Genomic DNA, 21,728 nt, shown 5'->3' with positions numbered 1-21,728 from the left:
CCTAATGATATCTAGACTTCAAGTCAATCTTGCTGAAATATTTTTCTCCTGTGAGTTGGTCCAGAAGGTCATCAATCCATTGGATCGGGTACCTATTCTGGACAGTGATCTTGTTCAGTGCCCGATAGTCAATACAGAGTCTCCAAGTCCCATCCTTCTTCTGTACCAACATGATTGGGCTCCCACAGGGCGATGAACTTGGCCGAATGTGACCTTTCTGTAGCAACTCCTGAATTTGCCTCTTGATTTCATCATTCTCCAGAACGGAGCATCGATAGATTGGTCCATTGGTTAATGATGCACCTGGGGTCAGATCGATGGAGTGCTTGACCTGACAGTGTAGAGGCACTGATATGGGGGGAAGTGAAGATGTCCTCGTACTCCTCCATGACCTTGTCCATCTGTTGTTGTCGTGTGGAGGGTCCTTGTCTCAAGGTCGTGGCCACTGTCTTCTTCTTTCCTTGAGGGCATATCATCAGGAAAAAAAATTCCTGGTTTTTGAAATTAGTTTACTGCATTGTTTTGCAGTAACCAGAGAGATGGCAGTAGGCAGGTGTGGTGAAGTAAAATTCTAAGTGCAGACACAAACAATTCCTCTAGCCCGATAGCGGGTCTAGCCACTAATAAGACATTCTATGGAAGATTTCCTTAGGTTAGAACCAATTAAGAGGGCCTACCTCTTAGTATGCTTACCATCAAAGAATGGGCTAAAACAAAGTATCAACAACCAGAGAAGGTAAAAAAAGAAATTAAGAACAATCTGGAGAGTATCCAAAGAGCAATAGAGGATAATGGCCTTTCCCAAGAGAACAAACAACAGGAAAATGAACTCTACTTACAGCTATACCGAGTTAACAGAGAAGAGGAAACAAAATGGAGGCTCAAGTCGAGACAATTATGGTTACAAGGGGGTGACAAGAACTTAGTTTTTTTTCACAAGAAAACGACAGCCAGAAAGATAAGGAATAATGTTAGCTCCATCCTAGATGCAGAAGGTGATAGACAAAGCACTCAGGAAGCCATTCAAAGAGCTGCTACAGATCACTATCGGGACTTGCTACAGATAGGCTTAGGATTTCTTTCATTTTGCTTGCATTTAGATTTAATTCTACATTCCTAGAAGTCCTCTTATCAAAGAGGAAAAGTTTAGTTGTGGCTTGGTTGAGCCCCAAATCATCTTAAGGATCACTTTATTGTGTGATCAGTAAGAGCGTTGATCTGATGTCTCTTCTCTATTGGTAAGTAAAAGGCATACTTTAAGCCATTAGCGATAGAAAGAAGGTAACTAGACCTAGTTTAACCTGTCAGAACCAACATTTCAATGGAAAATGAGTTGTTTTAAGTTCCCGGCTAGGTGGTCTCCCTTATAATGTTGAGGCAGAGAATTTCGAGCCTTCAACAGGTACACAGACACAACTCACAACTATCGTGTGTACTCTCCATCTCTCAAGATGACAATGGTCACAAGAGATATGAAGTTTGATGAGGAGAAGGCAATGAGGTGTTCTCCTGAAAGGGAACTTCAATTGCAGCCTGGTCATGAGCTTTTGGCTCCAAAGGAAGAACATGAGGAAGTTTTGGAGTAGCCATAAGCAAAGGAGCAGAGAGTGGAGACATCCAGAGAAGGAAGGAAGCAGACCAGGGAAGCTAACAAATTATTGTAGGATTCTTGAGAGAATGTGGGAGCACCCACATCACAGTGCAAGCAAAGGAGGTCATAGGATCAGTACACTGGGTACATGGCTTTGATGAGTGAGCTAGTTGAGACATAAACATCTTCATTCAAGGAAGCAGTGCAATAACCAATATGGGTTGATGCTATGGTAGAGGAATGTGATTCCATTGTCAGAAACAGTGTTTTGGAATTGGTCCAAAGACCAACAAACACATCAATGGTTGGTTCGAGATGTCTTTATAAGATAAAGCATGTAGAAGACGGGAGAATAGAGAAACACAAGGTCTGATTTGTGGCCAAGGGGTTCTCTCGGGTGGAGGGAATTGACTATGAGGAGGCCTTTGCTCCAGTAGCAAGGTACTCATCCATCAAGTCAATTCTAGCACTGTTAGCACAGATGAGGTGGAAGATCCACCAAATTGATGTGAAGATAACATTCCTCAGTGAAGTTATTGAGGAGGAGATGTATATTGAGAAATTTAAGGGGTTTGAGACCTTCAACGGAGAGTCGCATGTGTGCAAACTCAAGCGAGTGTTGTATGGACTCAAACAAGCACCCCGTGCTTGGTATACTAGGATCGATAACTATCTCACTAGTTTGGGCTTCACCAAAACTAAAGCAGATGCAAACCTTTATCACATTGTGGTAGAAGGTAAATTATTGATTAATACAAGAAGGGTACCACCAACCACATTGTATAATGCCTCAATTAGCCCCTATTTGTGGTGCTAAAAATAGTTTTTAACTCGTGGGTAGGATATTTTTGGGTGGAAAAAATTACAAGAGAGTAGCTATGACTTTGTTGCGACATATTAAACGTTGGTCACTCAAAAAAAAGTTCCATAATTCAAACTCTAGGATGTGGTCCTATGGTACTTAGGCTAACTTTGTGTTCCTTCAAGTGAGCATGCCAATATTATCTAGGAGGCACATTACAGTCATGTCTCATGGCACTTTGGTTTCGAGAATACAATAGTAGTAATTCAAAAATATTTCTACTAGCCAAATCTTCAATAGGTTGTCCATTGGTATATTAGATCATGCACTGCCTATGTCATTGTAAACCAACCATCAAGAAGTAGGGGTTGTACACTCCTTTAAATAGCCTAGGAAAGCCTTAGGATTTAGTCACTATGGATTAAATGTTATATTTTCCCTCCACCAAGCATGGTAATGTTTGTTTGTTTTTGGACATTGGTCGATTCTCTAAGATGGCCATTTTGGCACCATGCAAGAAGAGTATCAAAGTTGAAGCCTTTTTTGGGCCTTATACCACCATTTTTCAACCTTGTGACACCCAAAAACCTTTATGACTACTATTTTTTTCATTTAAATTATTAAAAAAGATTCATATTAATATCTAACATCTGTATTAGTTGTTGTTGATGACCAATATGGGATTAAAAGATATATCTTTGGCACTTTTTATGCACCAATTCTTTATATACCTTTGAGGTAAGTGATTTAAACTTATATATATATATATATATATATATATATATATATATATATATATATATATATATATATATATATATATATATATATATATAGTGATAGGTTAGTATATTTTAGGTCTATGTGGTGTGATTTTGCAGATAAAGAGCTCAGACTTTCCATAATGATCTTTGAAACTATTGGCGTTTTGAATCCAAAAGAGGCTCCATCTCCGGGACAATGGTTCAAAGAAAGAGGAGGCGAGTAAAATGTATAAGTATAAAAAGTAGGAGAGGAAATGGTTGGTAGATCTGTATATAGTGATAGGTTTCTCACTTGCATAGTGCATTATTAACCTGAAATCATGTCAACATCGTGCCATAGGGTTGATCCCTTCAAGTTGCATAATTTCCTTGTCTTATTTGTTGTGAGATGTAATTTGTTTTGTAGTGCCAACCCTTAATGGGTTACTTTAGTTAGAACTATTTTTTACTTATCTTTCAGCCCATCAATATCTATCGAATCATTCTTGATATGTTACATTATTATCTTCTTATTGATTTCATCCCATGTCACTTGTAATTTCCAATTAATGAACTCCTTCAAGAAGTAAATTATACTCTTGTTATGATGATGATTATGATTAACATCCATTAAGATCATAATTTATCTACGTGACCTTAAAAAGAAAAGAGATAACCTAGATTATTTTAGAATATCATTTCTTGTTCAAAATGCATTAGGAAAAGCATTCCAAGATTACCATAGTTTTGATGAATTAGGAGCTTAGAAGGTTAGTGTTGTAACAAATATTTTGAAATCGAGTTCTAATTTGGGTGTAGTCATGGCACTCTAGGAAAAAGTTCCTTTCATCTTCAACCCTCTTAGTGTCATAGAGATGATAAGTTCTAGCATCACACTATATTTTGAGAAAGTGACTTTCATCTTCAACCTTCTTAGTGTCACAAAGATGATAAATTCTAGCATCACAAGTGCCTTTCATCTTCAAACCTCTTAGTGTCACATAGATGATAAATTATAGCATCACACTATATTTTTAGAAAGTTACTTTCATCTTCAACCCTCTTAGTGTGACAAATATAATAAATTCTAGCATCACAATATATTGTGGGAATAGTTCAATGCCCAACTTCATTGTGGAGCTTATAAAAGTTTATAAATGTTGATTTTCTTGTTTGTACTAGTTAGAATTGAGAATTAACTACCTTCTTAAATATTATCTTAACTTTTATTTTCCAACTCTTTATTGCACCATAAAAATTTAAAATTAAAATATAACAATATTTTTAATGTCATCTATATAATAGCATATTTCTATATTCTCCAATTATTTAACACAATATCCACTTAATTTGGTAGCAATCAACTTTACAAACACTATACTTTTGTAACAAACCTTTACATCACTCTCCAACATCTGAGTTTTTTTTTTTCTTTGGTCTAACTAATAATAATGCATCGACTAATGTACTAAAAATCAATATTTCTACTCCATATGTGTCCCTTTTTTTTCAACATACCATTATAAATCATATTTGTATTATTTTCATGAAACTCAACTCACCTACTTAATCCATATATTACATACCTCAATATTATTATAATTATTTTCACCAACTTGACTCGTGATTTAATCTACTAGTTGTATACTTGGCCATTTAATGTCGTATGACAAGGTCTGCACACCATTGTACACATGGAGGGCAATGAACTTAATTTGTTTACGGTTTCATGTGAGGTGGAAACCTACTTGCTTCCTCTGGCACTCCCTATACTTGATAGTTGTGCAATGAATAGCACAGACCCAATAATCCACCTACTCGTCACCCAATCCCATGTGAGGAGGTATGTGATGGCACGAATCTTCATGGTTACGGTTTTGAGGGTAAATCAATGGTTGTGTATCCTTGGCGCCATACCAACAACTCTAATGTATTAGGGTTAACCCTATCCTATTCCTGACCTCCTAAGTTCTCTTTTCTGCCCATTTTCCTCGCCCTCTTCCAATTTCGACAGAGCTATTGTTCCTTCACATTTCCAAATGCACATTCATAAACCTGTCCCTTTCCAGGGTTTGATTTGAGGTTAATTTCACCATTTCGAAATTGTTTTCCTACTCCATTGCTCGGGCATAGCCCTGGTTCACCGCAGTGTTTGACAGTCACAGGTTCATTACCATTTCCCACCACTTACGAGAGAACTCTGAGCGACGACATGGGGACAATGAAGGGTTGGTGTTTGGCTATGCGTTCACTTGACCTGGTTTCAGGTAATTTTTTCGAAATTATATTTTTTACTGAATTTTCCCCTGAAATCTCGTATCTTTCACTCTCGGGATTAAATTTCGGTTTGTTTTATTTCTTGTACAGGTATTTAGTGACCCAGGGCATCATTTTGCCCAACGACTCCACTACGCTTAAGATTTCCACTTCCAACACCCAGGTTAGTTTATTGGCTAAGCTTCTCCCGGTTTAAGATTGTTTTAGTCTATTTCCCTTATTTTCTTCAAATCTAACTAGTGAATTCTTTCCTTGAATCCAGGTGGGTCGTCAGCAACAGACCTTAGCAAGTTTTTCCTGGTAAGGGTTTTGGGATTTATTATTTGCATGCCATAGTCTAGTTTGCTGGAAATTTCTTACTTGAATGAGTCCACAGTTAATTGATACGTGTTTGTTTGGTCCTCACAGGTATGCTTTATACTAGAGTTTGGACCGGAAGATATCTGTTGCAACTGGCTCGTTCTGCACTAATTGTCGCTTGTATGCTTCCAGGTTGATTCCTTACTGGTTTCGACCTCCTCCACTCCATGGAGTTTGATTATTGACATTACAATTTCTCCATTATTGTTCTGCTAAGTTTTTCCCTAAGGGACCTCAAACTGTAGGACCCTGGCAAGTTACAGTTACCATTTGCTCTCGCAAGCACTACATACAATAGTGATGACTATAGAGCCTCTGTTGAGGGCTAAATCAGTACTGTTAGATTCTAAATCAGTACTGTTAGTATTTCAGGTGAATTTAGACACTTTTAACGCTCCTTAGGATAGCGTCTTGCACTAACTTTTCCCATTTCTACTATCCCTAAGAACTGTTTAGAAATTCCAAGAAAGCACTATGAAAGCAGTGTTCGTTCAATAGCACAATGTTCTGCCATTAATTTTTTCATCAATTCAGGGTTACTTTGAGTCAGAGGGTATTTATCTACCATATAACTGACACTCAACAAACGTGTATATACTATAGACTCTTGAACAAATTTCCTTCCAAGGGTATTGAAAGAGATTATATTGAACATTTTTCCTGCCCCCTATTTACTGAACAACAGTGCCACTATGACCAAACAGGACCTTGAAATGATTTTTAGGAGCCATAATAGTTTGCCCTTGAAAAACATCCTGCTCACATATGAAAAATGTTGCTCACAAATGAATTTTATCTCTTTTGAAATCTGTTATTTATGGAATGACATACACAGAAAAATTGAAATTAATAGGGTGCTAACAACATTGACAGCAGTAATTCAGTAATAACAGCAGAAATATTTCAGCAATATTCAGCAGTACATTCAATAACCGATTTTAGGGTACCGACAACAGAAAGTCTAGCTGTAGTTTCTAGTAGCATCACCTAAATTCTCGCAATACAGCACATAGGATTGAAACTCTTCTTGGAAAGGTATGGATGCCAATTTGGGCTAAATGCAAGGCAGTATGGATGTTGTGCTTGGCCAAATTTGTCTCTTACAGACTACCACACAATCACGCATTTGCAAAAGGCCTCTACTATAAAGCCTAAGATACCTTTTTTTAGCTAATGATCCTAGTTTAGCTTCTTTTATCTTTTGATTGTGGATATCTGGAATTTACATAAAAAGCTCCATTGGCTTAAACAGAAAAATACAACCGTCTGAGATAAAATTTATCTTAACATAAAGTATATTCACTAAAAGGAAAATATAAACAACAAAATTTCTAATGACCCACAAAGAGTATCAACAGCGAACACTGATGCAGTTATCTTTAGACATTACAACAATATCTGTTGCCGTCCAAATAAAAAATAGTTGTAACTTGTCCAAAAGAGTTCAGCTTGCCAAAAATTGAATGGTTTTGTTCAATAATAATAAATTACTGGAACTGAAATATACTGCCCAACTCCAAATTTAGCTGTTCACTAGGGAAAATTTTACACACTTCGGAAAATCTTTCCCACAAGCTACTTTCTGACCTTTGGTAAAAGTAAAAATTATGTTGATAAATGAACAATAGACAAGGGAAATTGTTTATGGGTTTTATGGTCTCAAATTTTATCATAGATGTCTGATGTAACTAGAAGTCTCTTTACATGTAGTTTCTTAATGTTTTTGGACAGACATGGTTGTCCTCTCGTCTTCATGTGTCCTCTTGTTCATATGCCTGGGCAGGTCCCATACAGTAGAATGTACTCCAGGTATGCATTTTGGTGTACCTTCGATGGGACATTTCCATTTTGGCTCCATGGCTCCTGGGTATACATATCCATTTTTCTCTGCTTATGCCCATACCGAAATGTTGTCACATATTATTAGTGATCAGTCTGGCGGACTTTATAATGTGCCCTCAAAGTATTGATACCACTGTTTACTTTGTATCTTTATGATACAATCACTTTTATAAATTATGATGATAAATTTTAATTTTTGTTCACCTCCAGTTTAAATTTTCTATTTTGTTTTTAATTATTATGTTTATAGCTATCCCTTGCACCTTTATTTTTCATGGAAATCCTTGCAAGATCCTATCCCTTTGCTGAGTATCCTTCTGGAAAGTGGTTCAATCACCAGCCACTATAGTGGCTGGTAACCACAAGGCACTAGATTTGATTTGAATTTGTTACCTAAGTCTTCCCCTAGGAAAGCTACCTTGGACAGATAGTTCAACAGATTTTGATAACCTTTGAGGCTGAATGTTGTTCTCTCCATCTATTTGTACAGTCTCTACTACATGTCCATCTCTATTATCATACAAGTATTATGATCTAAATGACCCAGACAATTCTTTTTCACTTTCTACCATTTGATAGCTATTATGGCCATTGTAATCATTTTTACCTTGTTGCATTTTGGTGTGTCATTTATATGTTTTCTTTTAAGCAGTCATAATTGTTTCATATTGTCTTCAATTATAGTTTGATATACATAAACCCAGCTGACTGAAAAAACTGCTATGATCAGATCCATGTGTGCTAATAAATTATAAATTTATATGTTTCAATTTTAGAAAAGAAAAATTAATCAGCAGTTAGAGGAGACCTTATATATGTTGTTTTGGGACTTTGAAATTGCCTTTGGCACAGTTCCCAAAATTAACTCATGGAAAAATTAAGCACACCCATAGGCCTCAGATCTCCAACAGCTAGAATATATGGGAGAGTAACGGGCAGAATTAAAACTTGCAAGGGATGGGCAGAAAAAAATTACCCCTAACATAGGGGTCAAATGGGGGTGCCCAAACCCTGTTTGGAATATATATTTACTAACTAGGGCAATGCCTTGTAGAGGAAGACTGAGGTGGAGTCGACCTTGCAAGGATGGTCATCATTCAAATTGATGCAGATGACTTCATCTTGTTGCCCAAAAATTTCAACAACCTCAACAATCAGTGTGGAGATCTCAGACTTCTCAGACAATTTGGGCCACTAACACAGGCCCATTTAAATTGACTGATGACATGTATTTCAAGTTTTTTGAACTTAAGGGTCTACATCTCCACTGTACAAAGTTTGTTCTGCTGGTCGCAGATATGAAGAGCATTTTCCAAAGTTCTATTCTGTTTACTGGACTAAGTCTCGTAAAGTGGAACTGTGGAGCCTTGCTCTGCTGAAGGAAGGACTGTGTTCCTCCTTAGCAGCTTTCTGCTCTGCCTCTAACAACATGGTTTTAAGAGAGAAGAACATTGCCTCTAGAAGGCTTTCCAAGAAAAACCTTGTGGGAACCACCACCCTTGTTTAGAATATCTAGATGGAGGGTGGTTCAATCACTAAACACAATAGTGGCTGGTAACCGAGGGACTTGACTGGGTTTAAACCTGTGACCTATGGCCTTTTTGTCAACAACATGCCTTGGGTGTATATTTCAACCAATTGAGCTAATGCTTGGGGCTTGCCTCTCTATCTATTATCAATATATGTGGTTTTATTGACTTGAGATGGGAGAAAGCACCGAGGAGGGGAGCTTGGGACATGACCCTTTTTCTTATTGTATTACCAACTGCTGACATTTCTGATGCTATGAATTGTCATTGCCTATCTTGCCCCACAATGAGGAGCTGCAGTAATGGCTCTTTTGGCATTGCCAGGTACTGACATTTCTGATATTATCAACTGCAACTTGATATTTTTCCCTACAATTAGGAGCTGCTTGGTATTCCTTTTGACATCATAAGGACAATCCATATTTGCTAAATATTTTTTTTGTGTTTATTCTGAATGTTTGATCTTCTTGTTCTATCTAGTCAAGCTCCACGTTCAATGCCACAATCTTTAGTTTTAATTGAATTAATCTCTTCACTGTCTCATTCTGCATTAGATGCATCATGCATTAGAAGAATTTTTTTAATGTAGTGATGAAAGGTTTTGCATCTTAACAGATCTCCACACTTTCATGTTTTGTATGAGCTATGCAAATTCAACTAAGTTGTTTAGCTGTAAAAGATGGATCAGTCTTGTATGACCTTTTTGTTCTTTGTTTTCAAAGTTCTGATATGTTTATAGCCTGTACTGAAGCACAAGAAGGGAGCTGAAATCAACCAGTCTGTTCAATCACTTTAACTGCAGAGGCCTTCTAGGGCTTTCTGTGATAATTTTAGCTTTGCATTATTATGGAAGGCACGATTCCTACATCCACATGTTGCAGTAACTGGATGTCTATTCTCATGGTTTTTGGCGGTGTACCCCAAATTACATGAATTTAAGCCAGTCAGTTTGTAATCCCGAGTGAAATGAGGACAGGTGTACACCAGCAATTCCAATAGTGAATATCTCGAGGAGACCCTTGTTTGCCTTCATGCTTGTACAGAAGTTTTGCATAGTGCGCACATAGTTTCTGACTTATGTATTTGCTACTAAATTTTCTTTTTCAACTTGTCCTTCCTGAAGGTAAATAAAGCCTTTGGGAAAAGGAAAATAACGGCAGCACGACTGTCCACTCTTTTGTTACACACTACTTATAGTTTAATAGTGAGTTCTTTAAATTTCAAAAAGCTCTGATTATTGAATTATTCTATTAAGTGTACCTCTGATCACACGGGCCAATAGTGTATTTAATGTTGTAATTCAGGTTTTGGAAGATTGGTCTTTAGTTGCACAATAAGAATTAAGGTCCTCTTATGGTCCATTTTTACTGTAGCATCCATCCATGTTCAAGTTGTTCGCGTTAAATCCTAATCCATGTTTTGTGTAGTCTAGTTATCTGCTTGATTCTGTTTTATCTAGCCTCTCCTTTGGTTGCTTTTCCTCCATTCTGCATTGATATACATTATTTTGCACATATCTTACCCCATTGTCACCTTAAATGGAGTGGGAAACTATTCTCAAAATGGGATGTGTATCAGATAATAAGAATAGCAGTTATAAAATTCCAGGAAACAAGGCGTGCGTCTATTCAATTAGTGATAGTATAATTAGCATATTGTGTGTATTCAATTAGTGTTATCAAGCTGGCTAGTCTTATACTCTACGTACAAGCTTTCAGTTATGTAACAGGTTTGAACCAATGCTATTATTTATGGTAAGTGAATCCAATCAATTTACATGGTGTTTCTTTGAACAAATGCTATTATTTACGGTAAGTGAATCCAATCAATTTACATGGTTAAGTCACTCTTAAACTATAACCAGTAGTTACACATCCTCTTTGTTGTTTATAACGAAGTTGGGATAAGTCACTCTTAAACTATAACCAGTAGTTACACATCCTCTTTGTTGTTTATAACGAAGTTGGGATTGTCTAGAAATGCCCAAATGAAGTGAATGATAAAAGAATAATTGAAGTCGAAATGGGTTTTTATAGGAATCAAGAGGGTTGTTATAGGAATTAAGACCATGATAGCTACTAATACCCATCCAGAAACCAACTATTTGACGAAGGGTTTACAAGAAAAAGTTAAAGAGTCTCACTCTAGATCTGGGAATATACTCTAGATCTGGGAATATTGAAGATTCTTCCGAAACTCCATGGTCAACTCCGGTTTCTTTTCTACAAGTCTGCATGTAATAAAACTGAGCTCTGCTTTTCTTGGGTGGCAAGTGATGGTCTCTGTTATTTTTGCAACTTTATTATTATTGGAGGTTTTCCAATTTCTGCTAAAGTTGTATGAATTTTTATGTCTTTCTAGGTAATAATTGGCTCACAAGAACTCAAGGCAAACCATGCTATTGAGCAAATTGTGGAGATTGTTTCTGAACATGAGAAGTATACAAGGTGCAGTTTATCCTTCCTAGGTGTTTTTTATAGTATATACTGACTATCGTTTTGCTTTTTAGCTGTGCAAATGCACCCATGAATTAAGACATTTCTCGTATGTAGAAATTGATGTATTAAAGAATCGAAAGTTCACTTTTTGTACACCAGAATGTTTACAAGGTTGTTTTTTATTACCTATTCACGGTTCATCTCTTTATTTTTTAGAATAGAGGAGGTTGATTATAGGATCAGCTATGTAGATTCCAAACTTCTTGCCTTTAGCTCCAGGAGCTGAATTGACATGTTATTGGGGATTAGAACTGAAATTATTTGATATTTTCAGTGGGCTGATCGTTACAAGTTGGGTGGAGGGGTGCAAAAATAATGCATTGATTGAAATTTAGGGGGTTGATTTTTTCAAGTTGGGGATTCTGGGCTGCTAGTGGTTATTCCGAAGCATGGATTGTAGCTTGGCGGCGGTTGAATACAACTCCTATGTTTGATGGCAGGGAACCTCGTTGCCGCCGCCATTGCTCTGGTCCAAATTTATGGAGCTGGCTTTCTAGTGCAACCTGATTGGCTTTTGCAGCATGTGACCTTTCTCCCGTACGTGGCAGATTTTGCTGTAGTCTACTGTCAGATGGCAAGCCTTTCTTGGACTGTGTAATAGGAATTGCATTATTGAAGCATGGTTTCTTATTTCATGGTTATTGTTCTATGCTTTTGTCTTGCATATGGACATTTCATTAGGGCCATACCTATATCACCCAATTGGATCTACTTGGGAAACATAGAAAGCCAATACTATTAAATCAGGCCTATAGTCTAAGAGTTCATTTATGCATTAGGTATATTCTTATGTTGGGTGCAGGGTAGAATATACTACATCTATTGTGTTATGCTCTTAACCTGCAAAGTAATACCCAAACACAGAATATGCGAAGAAAAGATACCCAGAACACAAAATAGCAATGATTTTATTATTCAGAGAGAAATGTTCACAGGTCTCTTTGAGGGGGCAACCTCCAATAGAACAGAGCTCGATTACAAAAACAAGACACGATACTCCTCGTAGGGAGTCTCTATCCTTTATATATGACTCATACATGCAATACCACGGGCCAATATCGTGGGTTTTATTAATACCATCTATCTAATACTACCGCCCATTTACCATCTATCTAATACTACCGCCCATTTGCAACTAACTGTGGTCTCGTCATTAATTGCGGGTTAACCACTTACAAATATTAATATGGGCTTTATTGACTCTTGACTATGACGTGATCCCATGACATAAATAAGGGGGTTAGGGTGGGACCCTAACATGCCCTCCCCCTTAAGACTAGCCTTGTCCTCAAGGCTGAAGCTGCGGAAACTGCTGAAGAATAGTGGTTGGTTCCCAAGTTGCATCTTCCGAAGAGGTGTCTTTCCATTTGACGAGGACCTCCTTAATCATGCGGCCGCGCAGGTGCTTGTCTCGTGTGTCTAGAACCTGTTCAGGTTGAAGCCAAATTGACCCTTCTTCGTCCAATTCAGGTAGACTAGTTTGAATTCGGCAATTGTTCCGAATCACTTTCTTGAGGCACGATACATGGAAACCTGGGTGGATTTTTGCTGTAGGTGGCAAAGCCAACTTGTAAGCCACTTCTCCAATGCGCTGAAGTACTTGGTATGGTCCGTAGAATTTTGGAGAGAGCTTTTGACAACCCTTGTCTTTGAGTGATGTTTGCTTATATGGTTGCAGCCTCAAAAAGACCTGATCCCCTTCTTGAAATTGGCGCTCTGAGCGATGTTGGTCGGCCTGTTGCTTCATACGGTTCTGAGCTTGATGAAGATTCTCGCGCAGATGGGCGAGCATGGTTGCGCGGTGTTGTAGGAGTTGATCCACGGATTGTACTTTGGAGCACCCCGTGAGATAAGAAGTAGGGGAAGGCGGAAGTTGACCATAGACTGCTTCATAGGGAGTCATTTTGGTGGTGGCATGATAGTTGGTGTTATACCACCATTCAGCCAGAGGTAACCACTGTACCCAAAGGTGTTGCTTTTCTGAGGTGAAACACCTAAGGTAGGTTTCTAGACATTTGTTGACGGCTTCTGTTTGACCATCTGTTTGCGGATGATATGAAGTACTCAGTTTGAGTTGAGTGCCTTTTATTCTGAAGAGTTCCTGCCAAAAATTACAGGTGAAGATCGGGTCGCGGTCGGACACGATAGAAGTGGGCATGCCATGCAATTTGAAGATTTGATCCATGAAAGTTTGAGCAACCAAAGTTGGTGTAAACGGTTGGGGTAGGGCGCAGAAATGAGCATACTTCGACAGTCGGTCCACAACCACCATGATGACGGACTTGTTCCCAGACTTTGGAAGACCTGTAATGAAATCCATGGAGACCTCCGTCCAAATTGATGCCAGAATGGGCAATGGTTGTAATGTGCCTGGTGTGTTGACGGTTTCCCCTTTGTGGCGTTGACAGACGTCACATTCTGCTACGAAAGTAAGGATGTCCTGTTTCATGCCGGTCCAAAAAAATGATCTTCTGGTGCGAGCATACGTCTTCTGAAGGCCCGAATGTCCTGCAATGGGAGATGAGTGCAATTCTGCCAAAATGCGACTTTTGAGGGTGGATGTCGGTGATATTACAACTTTGTCCTTGTAGCGAAGAATATCATTCTGCCACGAGTAGCCCTTGCTGGAATTAGGATCTACCTGCAATTGAGAAATGAGTTGGGAGAGCCCGGGATGTGAAAACCATTCCTTGCGAGCCTCTTCAATCCAGTCTGGAATGGGGAGGGAAATTGCGAGCAGAGTACTTTCCTCCTCAAATTGGCGCGAAAATGCATCTGCTACACTGTTGTCTTTCCCTTTCTTGTAAATGATCTCATAATCATATCCCAACATTTTGGCTAACCATTTATTTTGTTGTGGGGAATATAGGCGTTGCTCCAAAAAATATTTAAGACTGTGATGATCTGTGTGGATTTGGAAACGTCGCCCCAACAAGTAAGGTCGCCAGGTCTCAACTGCATGTAAGATGGCCATCATTTCCTTCTCGTAGGTAGATTGGCCCAGATTCCTCCCACTTAGTTGTTGGCTGGTGAAGGCCAATGGTCGCCCTTCCTGCATTAAGACCGCTCCAATACCTGTACCCGAAGCATCACATTCAATGACAAAGGATTTGGTGAAGTCAGGTAGTGCTAAGACGGGAGTGGAACACATGGCGGTTTTGAGAGCGGTAAATGCCTGTTGTGCTTCCTCGTTCCAGAAGAAGGAATTTTTCTTTAGGAGTTGAGTTAGGGGCTTTGCTATGCGGCCATAGTTGCGGACAAATTTACGATAATAGCCTGTGAGACCCAAAAATCCTCTCAAGCTTTTCAAGGTCTTAGGTTGAGGCCATTCTTGCATTGCCTGGATCTTTTTGGGGTCCACCTTGACACCTTCACGCCCCACAATGTGGCCCAAATACTCAACTTCTTCCATGCCAAACGAACACTTAGACATCTTAACAAATAATTTATGCGTGCGGAGCAATTGCAAGAGTAGATCTACATGCTGAAGATGTGCCGCCCAAGTGCCACTATAGATGAGGATGTCATCGAAGAAGACAAGGACAAATTTTCTGAGATATGGTTTGAGGAGGTGATTCATAAGGCTCTGAAAAGTAGAGGGGGCATTACAGAGACCAAATGGCATGACCATGAACTCATAATGGCCTTCATGAGTTCTGAAAGCCGTCTTGGGAATGTCGACTTCCTTCATGCGAATTTGGTGGTAGCCTGAGTGAAGATCCAACTTAGTGAAGAATTGAGCCCCATTGAGTTCTTCCAGCAAATCGTCAACCATCGGGATGGGAAATTTATCTTTGACTGTCAACTTATTGAGGGCCCTGAAGTCGAGACACATCCGCCACTCCCCATCTTTCTTGAGGACCATGACCACTGGGGATGAATAAGGACTAATGCTGGGACAAATGACACCTGCTTCCAACAATTCCTTGATGATTTTTTCTATTTCATTCTTTTGGGTGAACGGATATCTGTATGGCCACACATTTGGGGGTTGGGCCCCTGGAACCAATGTGATGCTATGATCATGTTCTCCTCGCGAGGGTGGAAGCTCATGAGTCTTGTCAAAGACCGTCTGATGTTTATTTAAAATCTGTTGCATCTCAGGATGAATTGGCAGAGACATGGTGTCGACTACCTAGATGGCATTAAATTGAGCTACCACTCCATGATGGCCCTTTTTTAACAATTTCTCCATCCTATGCGAGCTGATGATAGAGGGGGCTCCCGCCTGTAGTCCACGGAGGGTATGTGTGGAGTTGTTCTGCTTAAAACTCATATATAACTCCTGGAAATCCATTGTGATTGGCCCAAGAGTGCGGAGCCATTCCGCGCCTAGGACAATGTCGCAACCCCCCATGTGTATTGCAAACATGTGGGTTTTCAATTGATAATCCCCCATTTGAAGTTTGACATTTTCACAGCGACCTTCACATTTCATTGTGCCCCCATCTGCAATCTGGACTTGGAAGTTAGAAACTGCCCGGACAAAACAATGTGTTGCTTCAGCGATCTTTTGATGGATGAAATTATGGGTACTTCCACTATCAATCAAGACTACTACTGGGCGATGTTTAAGAAAACCCCTGATTTTGAGAGTTTGAGGGGAAGAAATTCCTGCCAATGCATTTAGCGAAGTAATTGGTTCATCAGATACAATCTCCTTTTGGTTATCTTCTTTGATCGCCTCCGGTTCCTCAAGTGGTGGATCTTCCTCAGTGGAGCTGTAGTCAGTGGCATCTATTTTGAAAAAACTTGGGCTCTTTGCATTTATGACCCGGGGAATATTTTTCATCACAGTAGTAACATAGTCCTTGCTTCCTTCTTTCGGCCATTTCCGCAGGTGACATCTTTTGAATCTTAAGTGTCTGAGTCGTGTTGGGAGCCTGTGAGGGACGACCTTTAGCGAGGAAGTTGGGGCGGCTGGATTGGGCTGTTAATGCACGTTCCACCTTACGAGCTACCTGGCAAGCCTCTATCCATGTGGGAGGGTGGTGGAGTAGAACCTGAGATTTGATGGCTTCTTTAAGACCGCTGATAAAGCATTCCATGTAGAACTCATCTGTGAGACCCTTAGTGCGGAAGGCTAAGGCTTCAAAAGCAGTAATATATTCCTCCACTGTACCCGTCTGTCAGAGCTTAGTGAGACGCCCCAAAAAAGAGTCTTCCTGTTCAAAGCGATTTCGAAGAGCTTTGGCAAATTGGGCCCAATTCTGAAAATGTCCATTGCAACGCTGATGCCATTCCTTCCATTGCCATCGTTCATTGTCCAAGTACATGGTGCCCACCATAAGCTTATTCCCCTCATCTATGATATGATTCAATTGGAAATACTGCTCCATTTGTGCTAGCCATGCGGACGTGTGAGAACCGTCAAATTTATGCATATCCAACTTGGGAGGTCGCTGACTGGGTGGTGGGTGGGTGTGCCAGACGTGGGGAGAGTGGCTAGACTCACCCTCATGGTATTCATGACCATTATTCTCCTCCTCGTGGGCTGGCTCCTTGCCCTTCAGTGCATTCTGTATCTGGATACTGATTCCTTTAATCTCATGTTATATTTCGTTCACCGAAAATTGGATGGAGTTCACCTGGTTTTCAATTTTGTCCATCCTTTCATTGGCCATTGCTTGAGCGCGAGTTTCTACCATACACCAACCTGATGAAAAATTGGGACCGCCAAAAAAATTTTACGAAGAAATTGAATGGTACCACCTTGCTCAGCTCGTCGTCCTGATTCTGATGGGCTAGGTCACCAATAAGCGCCCCGGAAGATCTCAGACTTTTTTTTTTTTTTGAAAACTCCTAACGGAGTTTTACTCTAATCCGGATTTAAACAGGAACGCAACAAATTACAGAGATAACCATATACACAAAGATGCAGCGGAAATAATACTTCATTTCATTAATGGAAAATACTGAGATATGCTTACAACCAGAAATGGAAATAAACCAGCTAGGGCAATGGTAGCTTATCTCTGAGAAGAGATGTGATGGCTACATGCCTCTGAACTATGTTACAATGAGGCTCGAAGGCCTATTTATTGTTGAGAAACAATGGAAAACCCTTAACATTCCAAAACCTAACCCTAGGAGATGAAACGCCAAACTGTGGGCCCCGTTTGGGGGTAAATTGGTACATCAACTTCGCAGGGTCGTAACTTTGGCATATGATCTCTGTTTGACGCGTACAATAGCTCGTTAGAAAGATCTATCCGAGTACTACCACTTTGGGAGGCAACATGGGTCCATGGACCCATGTTGCCCCAGATTCCCAAAAACGTCGTTTAGGGCCTCAAAACGGCTCCGGAAGTTGAGGACCCGAAAAACTGCTAAAAATAGTAAACTGTGCTACAATTAAGGAAACTGAAAATGCTGAGAAATACAATGGTGGGGGTCTAGGTGGACTTGGCAGGTGGCCACCAATATCCACCTGGATCATTCCTCCCCCCTTAGGAAGCAATGGTCCCCATTGCGTTGAGCTCCTCCATGAGATGAGGAAACTTCTGTTGAACTTGTTCCCTGGTGAGCCACTTGCCCTGCTAAAGGAGTTGGCCTGCTTTGACAACTCGATACAGTTGGATATTCTGTTGGCGAGTGTTCTTGATCTGTGTGTCCATGATCCGATCAGTTGCAGCTTGTTCCATGCAATCTGGATTTAATTCTGTGGGTTTGAGCTGTTCTGCAATGTCGGATGTGTCTAGCAATGGTGGAAAGTATGGCCGAAGGCGGTCCACATTGAACACTGGGTGCAGGCCAAGGAACGGGGGAATGCTGAGCTCAAATGCTTGTCTCCCATAGCCTTAGTAATGGTGTAAGGACCATATCGGAGTGGTCTCAATTTCCGATAGGCTCCAGTAAGGCGTTCCTTTTGCAAATGCAACCAGACTTTGTCGCCCACCTGAAACTTGTGTGGCACCCGGTGTTGATCATGTCGCTGCTTGTACTTGGCATTAGATTTCTCAAGAATGTCATGGACCTGCTGGCGAATATGTTGGATGCGCTCAATGAAGCTGGTGGCCTTATCTGTTTCGGACTAGACATGAGCTGAATTCATGTGAGTAGCTGTAAGGGGCATGGCCACATCAATGGGGCATAGTGGCTGGAATCCCAAACCCACCTGAAAAGGGCTATGGCCAGTGGAGCTGTGAAGAGCTCGGTTGTAGCTGTGCTGAACATAGGGGAGGCTCTCGTCCCATGTGCATGGATGCTTTGAGTTATACATGCGCAGAATGTGCACAATCATCCTGTTGACAACCTCTGTCTGGCCATCAGTTTGAGGATGGAAGGCTGTGGACTTCATGAGTTTGGTGTCCAGCATTGACCAGAGACTGGACCAAAATGTGCTGAGAAACCGATTGTCCCGATCTGAGATGATAGACTGTGGGATCCCAAAGTGCACCCACACTCGTTCAAAAAAGAGTTTAGCAGTGGCTTCTGCTGTGATATTCTTCTTGCAGGCCATCATAATGGCCATCTTCGAGAACCTGTCGACGACCACAAAAACACAGTCATTTCCATGCTTAGTGGAAGGAAGGCCTGACATGTAATCCATGGAGATGGATTCCCAAGGTCGACTAGGGGTAGGCAACGGGGTATAGAGGCCTTGCTTCTTAATGGTCGGTTTGGCAATGGCACAGGCAGTACATGATCAGATGTACTTCCCAACATCATGTCGAAGATTCGGCCAATAGAAATAATTTTGCAGTACTGCCACTGTTTTCTCGACCCCGAAATGCCCAGCAGCCCGACTGTAGTTTGCTTCCCAAATCATCTTGGCACGCTCGCTTGAAGGAACACAAAGGTGACCGAGGTGGCATAATAGGGCGTCCTGGAGGTGAAAATCTGCAACATGCCGACCCTCCAAGAGTGTCTGGTATGTGTGGCCAAATTCTGGGTCGCTTTTGTAGAGAAGTGGCCAATCAGAAGTCTCGTGCCCACAAGAGTTGAGCACGGTGGTTAGCGCCATGATCGGTGGCCGACTGAGGCAATCTGCAACATTATTGGTGCTGCCCTTTTTATACTTGATATTCAAGTGAAACTGTTGCAGGTATGTAGACCACTTCTGATGGCGATCATTCTGCAATTTCCCTTGGGTCTGTATGAACTGCAGAGGTCGGTGGTCTGTGTGGATGACCGTTTCCTTCCCCAAAATGTAATGCTTCCATTGTCGGCAGGCCTGTACAATGGAATACATCTCTTTATCATAAGTGGGGTACTTCCGGACTGTGTCTGAAAGTGTTTCACTGTGATATGCCACTGGATGTCCATGTTGAGTAAGGACTGCCCCAATAGCATAGTCAGAGGCATCTGTCTCGACCTCAAATGGTTGTTGTAAATCTGGTAACGCGAGCACTGGTGCCGTGCAGAGGCGATCCTTCAACTCCCTGAATGCCTTCTGTTGAGATTCAGACCAAAAGAATTTTGCTTTCGCCCCGCCCTTGGTGACTTGACTCAAGGGCCAAGAAATATGAGAAAACCCCAACACAAACCTGCGGTAGAAGTTGGCAAGACCTAGAAAGTTGCGGAGCTCTGTTAGAGTGGTTGGAGAGGGCCAATCCCGAATGACTTGGATCTTGGCTGGATCGACATGCACCCCCTGTTCATCAATGATGTATCCCAGATACTGAACCTGGGTCATGCCAAAAGTGCATTTCTCCAAATTGGCACATAGCTTGTGTTGCCGCAGTGTTTGGAGAACCTGTCGGATGTGGTGGAGGTGCTCTTCCCAACTCTGGCTGAAGATCAGAATGTCATCCAAGTATACTACTACAAAGGAGTTGGTGAATGGCCGCAAGATGTCATCCATTAGCCTCATAAAGGTTGCAGGAGCATTCGTCAATCCGAAAGGCATGACCAACCATTCGAAGAGGCCCTCCTTGGATTTGAAGGTAGTCTTCCACACATCGGAGGGTTCGATTGGTACCTGGTGATATCCTGACTTCAGATCGATCTTGCTGAAATATTTCGCCCCCTTTAGTTGGTCTAGGAGGTCATCAATCCGCGGGATCGGGTACCTATTACGGACAGTGATCTTGTTCAGCGCCCGATAGTCAATACAGAGTCTCCACGTCCCATCCTTCTTCTGTACCAACACGATCGGGCTCCCACAGGGCGATGAACTCGGACGGATGTGACCTTTCTGCAGGAGCTCCTGAATCTGCCTCTTGATTTCATTGTTCTCCATAATGGAGCGCCGATAAATTGGTCCATTGGGTAGCGGCGCACCTGGGGTCAGATCGATGGAGTGCTTGACTTGACAGTGCAGAGGAACCCCTGCCGGGGAGGTGAAGATGTCCTCGTACTCCTCCACAACCTTGTCCATCTGTAGTTGTCGTGCAGAGGGACCCCGTTTGGAGGCCGCGGCCACTGTCTTCTTCTTTCCTTGAGGGCGTATCATCAAGAAAACAAATTTCCTGGTTTTGGAAATGATCTTACTGCATTGTTTTGCAGTAATCAAAGAGATGGCGGCAGGTGGTGCTACCTCTGGTATCCTGAACAACTTATTTCCCAATGTAATAATAACGGCACGAGGCCTTGATTCATACACAGCATGTCGCTTCCACAAGTATGGTTGTCCTAGTAATACATCACAAACTTCAAGGGGAGCAATGTCACACAATACCTCATCCGTGAAGGGCTTGATGTTGTATGGAAGGCGACACTGCTGGCTCACGCGAAGATCTCGTCCTTGGTGAAGCCACCCAATGGTGTATGGTTGTGGATGTGCTGTGGTCGGTAAGCCCAACCGCTTCACGACCTCTGCCGAAATGAGGTTCTTTTGACTCCCGCTATCAACAATGAACTGTATCGGGGAGCCCTTTACCCACATCTAGGAGTGGAAGAGACGCTCCTCCTCCTCTGGATCTTCGGGTTCATTTTTCTGGATCTTTGCTGTAGCAACAGTGGCGCTGGGATCCGCATCAATGATCTGCTTCCCTTTTTCATACCCCTTATTGGGTTCTGACTCAGAGTCGGATCATGCATCTGATTCTGAAACCTTTAGCTCAGCCACCAGTGACTGCTTGGCCCGACACTCACTTGTGTTGTGAGTGGAGCTCTTATGGAACTCGCACCATTTTCCAGTGT

This window comes from Pinus tabuliformis, chromosome 5_1 (genome assembly GCF_031772625.1).
Source record: "Pinus tabuliformis cultivar Carrire ecotype Pingquan chromosome 5_1, CPIR1, whole genome shotgun sequence".
NCBI lineage: Eukaryota > Viridiplantae > Streptophyta > Pinopsida > Pinales > Pinaceae > Pinus > Pinus tabuliformis.
Note: the sequence above shows the minus strand (reverse complement) of the source record.